General features: G+C 42.3%; 1 long non-coding RNA gene across 1 annotated transcript; it reads left to right on the forward strand.

The window, feature by feature from the left end:
• Window positions 1-2,143: 2,143 nt before the first annotated feature.
• On the forward strand, window positions 2,144-12,901 carry LOC142032831 (uncharacterized). Its single transcript, XR_012651010.1, has 3 exons — window positions 2,144-2,337; window positions 9,823-9,971; window positions 12,763-12,901. It is a non-coding gene; the product is annotated as an uncharacterized LOC142032831 (long non-coding RNA).
• The last annotated feature ends 2,662 nt before the right edge of the window (window positions 12,902-15,563 follow it).

The raw sequence follows: 15,563 nt of genomic DNA on the forward strand, positions 1-15,563 counted from the left end.
GTGATGCCAATAATATCTCCTTAATTGCTAGAAGCTGGTGTTGGGTGCCTGGATGCTTTCCTCTTGCATAAGTTTGCCCTTTTAAACAATTTATATCTATTTGCTTCAGAGGGAAAACAAACAGCAAATTACAGTGCTGGGGTAATATTTGCTAATTACCCATGCCAATGAAATACACCTTTGAATGGTGTGGGCTTCCAAACTGTTATATAAACTAGCAACTAACTTACTTATTAGCTCTGAAAAAAAGCTGAGGATCAAACCATAATGGTTATTCTCTTCAGTCCCGAGGGCTGACTGCTGTGCAGTTGCTGAAAGATAATAAACACAGCCCTGAACTAGAAACAGGATTGGGAAGCAGTGGCCTCAAACCCAGCCCTAACAGACTAAATTTAGCCCCAAGAATTCGCACAAATAGCTTTTCAACTTCCTTGCAAACTGTAGCAGCTGCCACCACCTTCCTCAAATCTATCCTGTAGGAAATGTTGGGGCATAATTACTTCAGCAGAATCTCCTGGACCTGCTGCTCTCGCTTCTGTTATTTCTGGGCCTTGCTCAGATGCAACAGTACTCCTTTTGGCTTGTAACTGCAACTGATAACAGAATAGAAATAATGGTAATGAACAAACCTGGGGCAAATACCTGTATGCCAAAGCAAAATGAACTGCCCTGCTCCATGCAGGGAGTGCAGGAGCATAGCTCACTGTGGCTCCATGTTACTGATTTGTCATTGATTTGTTATTAGTTAGAATTAATCATATTCAATTTTAATATTTTAGCAAAATTATATGTATGTTGCATTTTATATATTTAACCAATAACCAGTGTTGTTGTGAAATCCCCTGTATAGCCCTGTACCAAGGCCGGAGAAATTGGCTAAAATCATCTAGTAGGAACATTTAGAACTTAGATAACAAGATAAAAGAAATTAAAATCTGATTATAAAAGAGTTTGGTTTGACTAAGAAGTAAAAAATTGTGAAGCATAAGTATGGGAGTGTTAAGTTTGAAATGTAGCCTTAGGAACTTAAGAGCTTAGAAAATGTATAATGTGTAACCATAAGAATTTAAGTATTGTTCAAAATCATTTAACCACAGAAGTTTTGACAAAGATTGGTAGTCTTATAGTGTTTGTTTTAAAAGCTAAGGAAACCGTTATGGACACCAGCTTGCTGCTTGGAAACACCTGAGAGGTCAAGAAGCGGACGAGTGAGGAAGACTATGAAAGACCACCAGAGGACTCCTGAAGACCACCAGAGACCTTCACTGTGCCTGCGTAAAGGACATTTACATATGCTAATGATTTCCCGGAAGTTTGATGAATATGTATAACCTTTCTTGGAAATCTAATGAATATGCATGAATAAGTTTTAATATAAGGTGTATTGTTTTGGTGACAGGTGTGCGTGGTTCGTGAGAGGACTCGCCTGCGCACCCGGCCGTCAATAAAGAAGTGTCTGCTTATCTACACTAAATTGGTGTTGATAAGTTCTTTATTCCGAGTTTTTCGGTAACATCCAGGGTGGGCTTTCTCACTCCCTGCAGGAAGAGGCAGAAGAGGCCAAGCAGCCATAGAAGATGCCTTCTGCTCCACACATCTCCCTCCCCTTCTTAGCCATGCCTGGTCCCCTTGTTCCTCCACAGATTATGCCTTACCTCCCCCACTTCCTTCTGGCCCCCTCGGTGGCTCTCCGACTGGCTGAACTCCTACAGGTACATGCACACGTCTTGGCCTCTCCCACAGCTCTCACACTGAGGACCTGGACCCACATCCATCCCCTCCCTCTTTCAAAAGAGCTCTGGCCTGACCCAGTCTGCTGCGTGTAATTACTGTGAGACCCTGTGAACGCCCCCTCAGAGGCCGGGCCAAGGCTGTGTCCCCAGTGGTAGGAACGGGGTGCAGCGGGGGGGACGCTCCCTCCTGGCCTGTGCCACATTCTTGTTCCTGCTGCCTACCTTGGGGAAAATGCAATGAGATTTATTAATAGATTTATCTATCTATAAAATAGGTAATATGGAAAGCAGCTGGACTCACAGCCCCACCCCAGAGCAAGAGTGTTTTGGGACAAACCTGGCTCTGACCCATGGAGCAGGGGTAGCCAAGCGAGGCAGCAGCATGCTGCTGGCAGAGGGGACAACAGCACTGGGAATGGAGGGACACTTGACAGCACAGGCATGCCAGGGCTTGGGGAAAGGAAAGGTACATCTGCTGCACGTGACTGCAGTAGGAAGCCTAAAGGACCTTAAGGGGACATGGACTGGAGTAAGTGGAGTTTGGAAAATTAGAGTCTGTGAAGGAAACAAGAGGGAGACAAAGCAGGGAAGAAGTTTACAAATGGTAAGTAACCACTTGTATTTTAGGGGCTCATCTGAATCAAACTGCCCTGAGGTTCTTCCTAATACCAATATTTTGGGAAGGTAGAACACGGAAAATAGGACTTAAGCCTGTATGCTGATGACATGAGCAGGCACCTATAGTCCTTTCTCCTATTTGGCTTCTATTTGTCACAGCAAGTCACAAATACTTTAGATTATCTTGCGAAGAAAGCCTAAATGAGGTGTGACATTCCAGTTAAAAATCACTAAGCAGTGTGATTTTGGGTGTGAGAAGTAGGATAGAAGACAGGCAAAAAAGAGTCAGCTGAGGAACACGAGTCATGACAAAACAGAGAGCAGCCTTGTAGGCTAGGTGGCAACTACCCAGCCAAGCCCAGCAGGGCAACATTGCAATATTCCCACAGCAATTCTCTGCTGCTAGGAGAGGAAGATAAAACATTGCTGCTGGCTTAAACTGGCTGTGAGACTCCTGTCCTTCTTGCTGTGCATCTACTGAGCACAGAAGGGGGAACTCCTGCTCCCCCCTGCAATCAATCACCTAAATCATGATCTACCCCAAAATGAACAAGAACATAAGAGGTGGCCATAATGCATTACATTAAGAGCAGAGAACATGGAAAAAAAGAACAACGATTTTTTTTTACTTGATTCTTGAAATAAGAACAGAATAGTTCTTTGATTATTACCAGTGCTAGGATTGCTATTCGAATGGTTTCCCTCATCTGTTATGGGCAAGAGGAAAGAGGCAGAAGAGGAAAAAAATAATAATAAAAAACCCCAGCACAGGCTGATCTAGCCATCTCAAAGCACTAAGCAATCAGATGGCCATCTTTCTGTACAGGTGTGATCAGTGAGGGGAAATCAAACGTCTTTACCTTTCTTTTTCTTTTTAAATTGTAGGGCTTTTTTCTTTCGTTGTATGCCAGTGGTCATGTCATGTGTGTCCCTCCCACCTTTAAATCACATATTTATGGGTTTTTCCCAAATAGCTAAAAGACCTAGTCTTAAAAAAAGAAAATTTGCATACTCCAGGTGATTAATAACACACAGTTCCACAGGCTTTGCTACAGAACATTTGCATTACAAAAAGCTATTAAAAAATAATTTACTTTTCCCTGAAGTACTAGAGCATCTTTGTAACAATTTTTTTTCAGCAGTCTTTCTGTAAGTTACACATTGTCTTTACTATTTTCTCCCCTTGTCAGTCTCTGGGTTGAACTAGAGGGTGGGAACCCAGTTAGGCAGATTTTAGTATGAGTGAAAGAGCACGAGGACACCTGTGTAACATCAAGGGGAAGTCTGATACTGTATGTAAACAATGAGTTTTCATCTATTTTAGACTGCAGTAAAGAGAATGTTACAGAATTTCTGTTCACATTTAGAATGCGTAAATGTGAAGACTACAGACTCAAACTCACCCCTGGGCAGAGGAGACAAGCACACAGTCTGTGCCCATGTAAGCCCAAGTTTAGGGGTATGGGTGACATTTGAATCACATAGAAGCTACAAACAGCCCTATGCGAGTTGCAATTTTGTTCAACCTTGGATTTTTAAAGTTTTCATTTATTTTCTATCATCATCATCATGGTTCCAAAAATATACTAACTAGGCAATGTGACTGACAGCAGTCTTTGCATTACCTTCTAATGGAACTAGGCTGGATATGGGGGCATGATGCCTGACTGAGGCACACTTTCAGGGCAATCCAATGGCTGCAGCCCTTTGCCTGAGCAATTGATTCATGTCCCCAGCTCCCTGAATGACAGGATTTTACAGAAAGGGTGGAACCTGGGTGGAGAAATGATGTCCGAAAAGACAGATGTCACTGCAGACCTACCCGCACAAATGAGGAGTTAGACAAAACCTTCCCCTCTATGGCACCAGTCTTGCTCCCAGCAGGTCTGATGGAGACTGCATAAGACCTGCAGAAATACTTAGTCCCAACTTTTTTTTTTTTTGCCTTTTTTTTAAAGTACAAATTAAACACCAAACCACACTTTGATGTTGAGTGAACTTTCCATTTGTTTAATGATCTGAAAGTTTGCTCAATCCCCCCATTTGCTGCTTGTTAACCAAGAGCAGCACTACTATTTACTTTTACAGCTGCCAGCCAAACTGGCCTTAATAACTACCTGCCGTGGTTCTGTCTCCCTCCCCCCAATCAGAAGCTGTTCCTTATCAAGAACACTCTTTCATCAAGTGCATTATTGGCTAAAAATAACAAACATGCTTAACAGCCTGTTCTCTACAAAACAGACATCTTTTTGCAATATATGAAATTTTCCATCTGTCTGATTTAAGTGGCATCTTTTTTCCTTTTACCCTCCTTATTTTGTATCCTTTACAAATATCCTGCCAGCATTTGGTGGCTGAGGAACATGTGTTGCACCAGTGTCGTGGTTTAACCCCAGCCAGCAACTAAGCACCACGCAGCCACTCAGTCACTCCCCCCCATCCAGTGGGATGGGGGAGAAAATCAGGAAAAAGTAGTAAAACTCATGGGTTGAGATAAGAATGGTTTAATAGAACAGAAAAGAAGAAACTAATAATGATAACGATAACACTAATAAAATGACACCAGTAGTAATAAAAGGATTGGAATGTACAAATGATGCTCAGGGCAATTGCTCACCACCCGCTGACTGACACCCAGCCAGTCCCCAAGCGGCGATTCCCCGCCCCCACTTCCCAGTTCCTAAACTAGATGGGACGTCCCATGGTATGGAATACACTGTTGGCCAGTTTGGGTCAGGTGCCCTGGCTGTGTCCTGTGCCAACTTCTTGTGCCCTGGCTGGGCATGAGAAGCTGAAAAATCCTTGACTATAGTCTAAACACTACTGAGCAACAACTGAAAACATCAGTGTTATCAACATTCTTCACATACTGAACTCAAAACATAGCACTGTACCAGCTACTAGGAAGACAGTTAACTCTATCCCAGCTGAAACCAGGACAACCAGTGAATGGGAAGGACACAAAGTCCAGTTTATTCCTTAAACAACACAGTCTGTTCAGAATTGATTCTGCTGATGTGTCCACCTGCCAATTCCAGGTGCTCCAGCTGAGCGATCAGACTGAGGGACCCACACACTGACCCAAACACATTCAGTCAGACTGTGGATGAAAGTTCATTAAATTCCACCACCACCAAATCCAGGGCTAAGGTGTATTTTCATCATCTGCTTACTTTCCTATATTAGCCTTAGTGTGAATGTACTTCATTGCAAGAATAGGTGAAAAAAGACTTGGAGTCTGAAAGGTTTGAGCCCTGGCTTCCAATGTTACCAACTTTTTTACTGTTATCAGGATGATTTAAAGAAACCTAAGGATGAATGGATGGTGCTCCAGACCTGCAAGGTCCTAGCTGTGCCATCAGATGATATAAACACTTACCAAAATACCTATTTTAAGAGCTATTGGGAGGTTTGCCATGTTATAATCAAACTGCTTCTTTATTCCTTTAGAAAACTCCAGCTTCTTTCTAGCCTCAAATTACAAAATTGCTGCTGCAGCCTGTAGAGGTTTTTAAAAGAAAATTGTACCTTTGGATGGAGAAGGAGGAGATAAAGTATGAAACTGTTTCCATGGGATAGCTTGGCCTTAAACACTTCTGGAATTTTTTGGTTAGCCTTGGACATTGTTCTTTTCTTTTAAAAAGCAAGGATGAAATCCTGGTTTTGCCAAGGTCAGTGAGTGGTTTACCATTAGGATTCAAAGGGGCTTGGACTCAGCCAGTCACTAGATATTTCCAAAGAGATCACTACATTAAGTTTGATTGAAAAAAGGAAAATGAATGGACAGGTGGTTTGGGGTTTTCTCCCCACACATCAAGGCTTTAAAACATTCCTGAGGCAGTGGGAAGAAGCCTGCACAGTGCTTACAGTCTGAACAGCAATATGAATGGCAGCAAAGATGACAGGCTTCAGAGCACTGTTCTGTTCAGACTCCCTTCATGGGCACTCTATGCTGGCTTCTGGCTTGAACTGATGCCTCCAAATGACTTGGGCTTTACCAGGTTGCTTGATTTGGTAAACTTAGCTGGAAGGTACAGGCCTCCCTGACAACCCTTGCACACAATCAGCCGTGCCTCCAACCCTATCCCTGCCCTTCAGTTCTTGCTGAGGAGAACTTTCAGTGCTGTTCACCAACACCATTACTGTAAGTCAACCTCCTTCATTTTTTTTGGTTCCCCAAGGCAATCTGGGGAGACCCCTCTCCCCAGGAAAGTCCTCTGAACATTGCTTGATATTCTGCCACGTGATCCAAATGGGCCTCCTGGAAATCCCAGCCATTATTTTTAACACCTCCACAGAGCCAAACTCTAGCTGCCTCACAGCCATAATCCTGTCACTGCATTTTAATAACACATTTGCCACAACAGCTTACTGAACTCATAGCTGCAGGAACAGCAGCTACGTGCTTGATTAAACTTAATATATTACCCTTTGAGTGTTTAAGACTGAGAGGGACTGTCTCATGTCCAGTCAGCATCCTGTTTATTTTCAGGCTCTTACACTCACTTACACTCACCCTGGTCTGAGCTCAGGACCTTGTGTCTTTCACAAAGGCAACCAGAACTCAGAGATGCAGTCTCCATCAGAGATGCAGAATCCACTGCCTGCCTCGGTAGATTGTCCCAGTCACTCTCACTCGAAAAAACATTTCTAATGGATTTTTATTTAACTTTGCCTTCCAACCATTATTTTTGCTTTGTCCTCCTTTGCAAGACCAAAGAGTTCATCAGCATGTGGTATTCTCTCTCGTTGCACCATGTTTATGCAGTATAATAAAGTTGCTTCTCAATTTTCTTTTTGACAAGCTAGATGATCATTTAATCACATCACATTTAAGTCTCATGTACCAATGACTTTTTTTCTAATCCACTGGCACCTTTACATGGTTATAACTACATCCACATAGGAGACTGCCCTGGAAAAATTACCATAGGGAAGATCAACCTCCCCCCTGCCCTGCTGATCCATACTGTTCCAAAACTGGAAATAAAACTATTTCACATACAGCTCAAATGTGGAATACCCTCTGAATTTCACTTGAATTTGTTAAGCTTTCAGGTATTTTGTACTTGTTTTGTCTCAAAAAAAAAGTACAGGGTGTCTTTTCACCCAGATAAGCACTTACTTCACAGATTACTTGAGTTCAAAATGAGATTTAAAATAGCTCTCAGCTGTAGAACCTATATAAAATTCTCCCATCTTATGCCCAGGCAAGGGAAACACCCTGCTGGAGCAGCTTTGCATTTCTATTCAAAGGAATCTGAAATACATTTTTCAGCTTTCCAGAAGTATTTTCTGCTGCTGCTGCTAATGCTTTCCAAGACTCAATGCAATTACTTGTTAATAAAAACATGTTTTAATATTCTGGCAGAAAAATTGATACCATTTCCATTCTCTGCCTTAAAACAAATGAAACGTAGGAAGGAATTGAGCTGTCTCATTTCTGAAATGGGAAGCAGATATTTTTTAAAGTTCAGATCATTACTAAGTGTAATTTTCATACAACAAGTTTAACTCTGACTTTGTGCTATTACTTCTCCAGTGCTAACTTTGTAGGGGAATGTATTACTTACAAAACCTAAAAAAAGGAATACCTTTTCAAAATCTTCTGTCCTTCTCACTGATCAAAGTGAACAGTATCTCTAGTTCGTCATCATGGAACCTATTTGTGTGAAAACAATAAATTGTGCCTACTGCAACAAGGCTGTGTAATAAGAGAATATGAACCCTATGAGCTGACTCCAGCCACTTGTGTTTAACCTGGAACAAGCCCTCTTAACAAATGGCTGCATTGTTCCACTGTATGAATGTTGAAGCTGTGTTTCATCTTTGTTCACACCCATTTATCTGTACTTAACGCAATCAAGCAGCCTGCAAATGAGCAAAAAGTCAGTCTTCCCCAGTGGCTGTTAGGGGGCAAACTGCTAAAGAAGCAGCAGCAGTCATTTTTTTCCCAACTTTTTCTTCCACAGCGCATCAGGCCCAACTGAGGTTAAACAAAAAACAGCCCAAACTGATCTGAAGCTTTCAATTTTCAGTTTTTCTTCACGCCATTAAACCTAGAAAAAGCTGTTTATTTTGATGCAGCATCTGTCTTTTCCTTGGAATAGGAAGAGCTGGGTTAAGCTCCTGCCTCTGCTTGAGGGAAAAGGAGGACACATCTACCAGGAAGCTATCCAGATGGTTTCAGGGTTTATGTCTTGCAGGGTGGAGAGGTAAGGCTCTCCTCAGTTATGATAGTACTGACACAGGAAAGGAAAGAGAATGACTTTCTAGCCTAATACTTAAGACTCAGCAGTGCTATGGGATAGTACCGCTCCATTTTAACATTTAATTTCTTCTAGTGATGAAAGAGTATCTACAAGTGATTGAAAATGTAACCAGGTCATAATACCTTATGGTTTGGTCACTAGTTTGTGTGAAATAACTGTTCAGATTCACTCACTCGGAGAAGGGAACTGAACATGGATCTCTCGCTTCTGAAGGGAGTGCCTGGATAAGAAGTCATCTGAAACACCATTTCTCAGCCTGATCATCCCAACTGAGGAAAGACTTATTCAATCTGCAACAGATGTGGAGAAGGGCTCTTAGAATAACATGGGCTGTAGAGAGGTGATAAGAGACACGTAACCTTGCAAAGCCAAGACTGAACTTCTTGCCAGTAAATTCAACATAGGGTCTGGGAAAGAAGGAGGGTAAACACAAGGGAAGGAGAAGAGCTATCTATGCTAAAGGACAACACTGACAAAGAATAAATAAGTAGGAATAAACCACAGATAAATTCAAGCTTGAAACTAGATTTTTTTTTAACCACCTCCTCTCAGATAACAGAAGGAGGAGAAAACGGTAACACCTTTGCCACTAGGAACCTATTTAGTTTTAAGATGAGGCCTGATAAGCTTATAGATGGAATTAGAGGGGATTGATAGCAGTAGCAGAGGGCTAGACATGGTGACCTAGAAGGTCCACCATAGACATTTGTTTCTGGGTCGCAGTAGCACCACTGGAGACATTTTAGATGTGTAAGCTCTGGGATGGGAGTTTGCTTGTTTGTTTTCCTACAGAGAGCCTGGCTGACATTAGATATGGGCCAAGATTTAAAGAAAACCTTTGAGTCTAGTACCTGCAGTATACCACCTATGCCCAGATTTTCAAAAGGAGAGAACTGATTTGAAAATTTGATCCCTTTTCAAGGCCTATACAGATCTTTATACAGATACAGAAATCTGAGTCCTTATGTTTGCTTTGCATCAATTTTCCCCCAAATAGGGACAGAAACAATTCTTTTGTCTGCCTTCATACAGCTGTCAACTTTGTGGGACAGTGACTAATTCCTACTCAGTCTAGAGTCTACATATAGTGGGACTCTGACCTCTCATGGGTCAGTTAGCTACTACTGTTATTATAAAACATATATATATGCATATGCATTTAACTATATATACTAATAACTATTATTTCCCTTTCATAGGTACTCTTCACACAGGGACAGAGTACTTCCAAAACAATTCAAAAGTAAATTCAAATAAACTGTGTAAGTCACAGAAGAAATGAAAAAGTTTTTCCTGAGCAGAGAATACATAGTGGGTCCCCTTGTTCCGTTCCACCTCTACATGTAGTGTAAGTATTGTAATAATGTCAGCACATAGCCCTGCATAATACCAGCCGCTGCACTGGCCTTCAGCTCGCCCTCCTGCCACATTAGCCTTCAGCTAATGTCAGGAAGTGGTTTAATGATGGTCAAGAGAATTCTGGCCACTGCAGTTAGTATGTTTTTGTCTCAGTGATATTTTTTCCTCCAGTGTGCTCTGCCAGGTTTGATCTGTTGTTTTTTTTTTTGCTTTACTTTGTAAGTTTTCAATTATTAATGTGCAGTGCTTAAATTCAGAATTGGAAGAACCTCTTAATATTAAGCATTTCCAGGGAAGAATTCATAAAAACCTGCAATGCTCTACATGGATGGTTCAGAAGAGGAGTAATCAACCAACTCCGTAAATGTCAAGGGGAGGATTAGCCTTTACTTCTGATGAATCCAATTCAGCAGCCACATTAAAAGGTGCCTTTGAATGTGGAACTAAAAGGACTATTTCCTGCTCTAACAAAGTCTTTGACTTTCCTTTTAGTAGCTGCAAGTTTAGCTCATGCAAAGACCTGGGTATTGTAAAACAAAACAAAACAACAAAGCAAAACCAAAACCACCTTGATCTAAAAAGTTGAAACACCTTTGAAGACTATCTAGCCCTTTGCTAAAGCTGATAGAAGACGGTTTTCACTGAGTATTTCAGAGTAGCAATTACAGAAAGAGGATTTTTACTCTGATTATTTGTTTGGATTACAAGATTAGAACACAGACTTTGAAAAACTGTTCAGATGAAGCCTAACTCTGAATGTCGCTTACCTTGGTGTGGATATTTTTTGCTGTTCAGTAATGTGAAGGGCTAAAGCAAAGCTTGATTACCTTAGATGGTCCATGCAAGTACAAACAATAAGCAAATACAGACAATAAGCACAATAGATTTCTTGCCACATTTGGTCAAAAGCCTCCCTAATATGTCTACAGTAACTTGTTTGGTAATGGTTTGACAGAGGAACTGAAGTCAACCAAAGGACTCCCCTGGAGCAGTAGGCACTGAAATACTGTCTTGATTCAAGAGCACAATATAATACATAAGTTACTGCAGTAAATGTGGTCTGTAGGACTGCTCAAAGACAATCCACAAGACTTTTCTAATTATTTCAACAGACTTTGGAGCCAGCTGTAAGTCAGGTAGGATTCACTACTCCCTAAAGATAACAGCCTGCACATTTGGCTCTGTGGCCACATGAGCCAACTTCATATGCAGAAGACAGTAAGAAGCAGTGCAGTCTGCAGCTGGCTACCCTTGCATGCACTAGCATGTGCACTGTAGAAAAAAAGCTCCTTTGTAGGTTGAAATACTTGACTTATCACTTCCTTCAGATATGGATTTAATGCACAGAGCAAAATTTTTAAAATATTAGAGAATTTCTTGAGAAAATATTATCTATTTGAGTATAATTATGCAACCTTACCATGTGTCAGTGAGCTGATCTGCAAAGATGAGCCGGGAGCTGCAGGCATCAACAAAGCAGCAGGGCAGTGCCCTCCCCAGCCTGGCAGAGTCCTGTTGTGCTGCAGCAAGGGTTGGATGCTGGTAACAAAGGTCAGCCAAGAGTCCCATGAGCATCAGACAAGTCCTTAGTGAAGAGGTAGGTCCAAAGTCACCTGCACCACATCAGAGCTGATCTTGCAGACAAGCAGCCAAAACCCAGGGCAGGGAAAGAGGATGTGGAGCCTGGTGGCACACTCAGTGTCTATTTGCAACATGACAGCAGGGCAGTAAAGGCCTTCAGATGCTTTTTCCCAGGATGACAAGTATATTAGTGCTCTCCTTATTTCAGCCTGCTGGTGGCATCCATGGTGGAAATTAACTGAACTGCAGCAGAAAAGCTTGGGCATTCTGGAAAAAAACCAACAACTGTATGAACTTAAAATGGTTTTGTTTCCTTTTTAAACATAATTTCTTTTTAAAAACACAAGTAAATTAATATTACAACATCTTTTTTTCAGTCAGGATGACACAACGACTCTGGCATTTATAGGAAGCAGAGACACAAGAAACAAGCTCCTGTTGCTGTTCACATGTAAAACCAAAGGAAAGGAAAATTATGAGAGATGTATAAACTACTTCAGAGAGATTTCCATAGGAAGCTCTTGAAACCCAAATTTTCTTTTGTAGTGCAGACATTTCAACACACCCAAACAGTATTAAGCTCTTCATTTTCCCTATAAACAATGAGACACTACTTTCCCAGTCTGTCAAGTGTAGGAGCAAACAAAACCAAACTGCTCATTGAACCAATAGAGGGATGGGTTGCAAGCATCATCACTGATTTTTGGCCTCTTTTTTGTGTCCTCAAGTGATTCAAAACTGTCAGACATTAACATAGGATCACTTCTTGCCAAACTATTGAAGGAAAGCATGAGGAAATTGGAGATCTGGTTCCTGTATCTGTGGGATAGCAGAAATGTGTGCAAGAATATTTGGAAGACTAAAATTACATTTTATTCAAGTTAATGGGCACCATTAACTGAGCTCCACAAAAGCCAACACACTACAGAAATCTCCAGGAACAGGGAGACATATACCAGAAATAAGCGTGGAAGCATATTCATGTGCATCTACAGCAGATTCACTGACACCAATTGTTACTTCATTTTTAACACATTTCTGAACTGTTCCAGTCTCTGGTTTGGTAAATGTCTCTCCTCCAGATCCTCCACCAGTCTTGACTACTGTGTGGGAAGATTGTTTATTTAAGCAAATTAAACATGGTGTGGGTTAAGACATCCTCAGTTTTCCCAACAACTGATTAGCCTTTTTATTTACAGCCATTACTACTTTTTTGCACCTGTGTAAGCCCTGAAGAGTGAGGACTGTTTTCTCCTGGCATCATGACTCCCATGAAAAGTTTCATTCCTGTCGTGGTTTAACCCCAGCCAGCAACTAAGCACCACGCAGCCGCTCACTCACTGCCCCCCCCATCCAGTGGGATGGGGGAGAAAATCAGGAAAAGAAGTGAAACTCCTGGGTTGAGATAAGAACGGTTTAATAGAACAGAAAAGAAGAAACTAATAATGATAATGATGACACTATTAAAATGACAACAGTAAGTAATAAAAGGATTGAAATGTACAAATGATGCGCAGGGCAATTGCTCACCACCCGCCGACCGACACCCAGCCAGTCCCCGAGCGGCGAAATCACTCCCCCCCCCCCCTTCCCCATTCCTAAACTAGATGGGACGTCACATGGTATGGAATACACCGTTGGCCAGTTTGGGTCAGGTGCCCTGGCTGGGCATGAGAAGCTGAAAAATCCTTGACCATAGTCTAAACACTACTGAGCAACAACTGAAAACATCAGTGTTATCAACATTCTTCACATAGTGAACTCAAAACATAGCACTGTACCAGCTACTAGGAAGACAGTTAACTCCATCCCGGCTGAAACCAGGACAATTCCTTTCCTAGCATTAGCTACCATTTGCTCACAAGACGGAGGCTTAGCAAAGAAGGGGTTAATTTTCCAGGACTATTTGTTTAAAGCAAGTCAGTCAAATGTAGAACTAACCTCTGACAGAATCTGAGTAGATTCGCAATGCATGAAATTTAAATAGAAAAATTTCTTTTAAAAAAAAATCCCTTGAGTCAAGAGAGGTCATTGTCGGAAACCATAACTAATGTAGCAAAATGGAAGAGTGTCATAGAGAGTGAATGGTCCTTGGCAGCTGTTTAATGGTGCTCCTCTGCTGTAGCACTCAAGGCTGACCAGCATTGATTTTGCTCCTGATGTATCACTCCCTTTGGTCTGTTGTGACTCAGCTGCTGAGCCCCCTTAGCCTGCGGCAGAGCTAATTGTGATTCATTCACTGGCTTCCAGAAAACAGGCTAGGAAGTTAAATTTTGTTAAAATATTCAGCCTTAGCATGGAAGATCCTTTGAGGTAAAGTTCCTCCTTTTCTGCCACTCTCCTTCCCCCTTTCAAAATGAAAGCCACAGAGAAACAGAAGGCTAATTGTACTTTAGGACACCCAGATCTAAACATGGTTGAATTAACTCTGGAGCACAGCAGGCAGTGACGTGCAGCCACAGTAGGCCTAAACAGGGAGTTTGCAGCCTGTCATGCAATGCCTTGCCCACGTCCTACACACCCTCAGTCCCTGTCCCTGTTCCAGGACAGTGTCCATGTGGCTCCTATGTCTGGAAGGGTGGTGAATGGGAAGAAGTTTCTTTTCTCTGGACTTTTTCTTTTAATCTATATCTTTATAATCTGTTTCTAAAGTTTCCAGCCCTACTGGTTTCTCAGCCCAGATCCTGTGAGCAGGATCTAATGTTTTATTCTACATATGCTGGGTGACCTGCAACCCCAGAATGCATGAGCACTTCCTCACTCAAGGATTGCTTTTTTAGAATAGTTTCCTCCCTGGGTTGTAACAACACCTTTCTTGCTTTTTTTTTTTTTCCAATTCATCAGGAGGATGGCTGAAACACAAGTCCTCCGCCCCCTCCTTGCTCCTGGCCATCAGGTCACAGACCTCCTTTCCCATCTTGCAACAAACAGGCCCCAGTCCCTGAGGTGACAGGACCCGTGTTTAGGAAACATTGGTGGGAGAAGGAATAAGTGTTTCCCCACCACTTTTGTCCTCTACTGCAATTGTCAGAGCTGACAAATGGGCCAACTCCCCACCAAGGTGAAGGAGGTTTTAGGCTACCCGAGGTCTTGCTGGTTCTCAATGGGCAGGTGCCTGTTTAGGTGGATCTGCAGGAGGGGCATTGCCCACTTCTGCTAGACATTCTCATATCCCCATCACCACTGCTCTGGAGGGGAGTAAGGTTTTGGCAGTGTGTAACATTCAATTACAACTCACTGTTTGGACTTCCCCATATAAATCCTGGACTCAAGTCCACTAATAATTTGTTCAACACCTTACGTCTCTGTATCTCTCCCTCTCTCTTTTTTTAACCTTTACCAGAAGTTGCCTTGCCAACCTTCATGCAACATGAAAACTTCACACATTTTACCTAATGAACTGACTTCCTGTGGCACTTGTCAGACCAGCTGCAGCAGGAGCCTGGATCCTGAACAAAGAATCGGCTCTGAGCAGCACTGCACAGAATCACAAACCAAGGCCCAGGGCTGCAGCAACCTCTGCTCACTCACACCCATCACAGCAATACTCAGCTCTGAAATGGAGAGTGGCTGCCTGGAACGACACTGCACTTGGCTGTGGTCCACTTCTGGAGGACCCAGAGTAGAGACTGTCCCAACCTCCCACTTCGGTGAGTAAGAGTGAAATGCTCCGAGGACATTGCAAATTTGTTCCATCCTCTATGGTTATTAACAACCACAATGGTTAATGCTAGTTGCCAAAGAATTTAGGTTGTCAGTACCTTAGGGATTTAGAAGGGACTGGGTGCCAAAATTCTTCAGGGTCCCCACTAAACAGCAAGTCACTGTTGAAGTTAGGCATCCTACAGAGCAGAGTTCAGGCAGACAGACATGGAGCCTGGCAATTCATGAAGCAAGCATGTCTGCTTTGCAGGGCTGTCTCCCTTCATCCCTTTACTCTGGTTTTCACAGGTGAAGCCAGCCTGTGCACTGGGAATATTGGCAACAACAAAGGCATTTG

Source organism: Buteo buteo, chromosome 7 (genome assembly GCF_964188355.1).
Source record: "Buteo buteo chromosome 7, bButBut1.hap1.1, whole genome shotgun sequence".
Taxonomy (NCBI): Eukaryota; Metazoa; Chordata; class Aves; order Accipitriformes; family Accipitridae; genus Buteo; species Buteo buteo.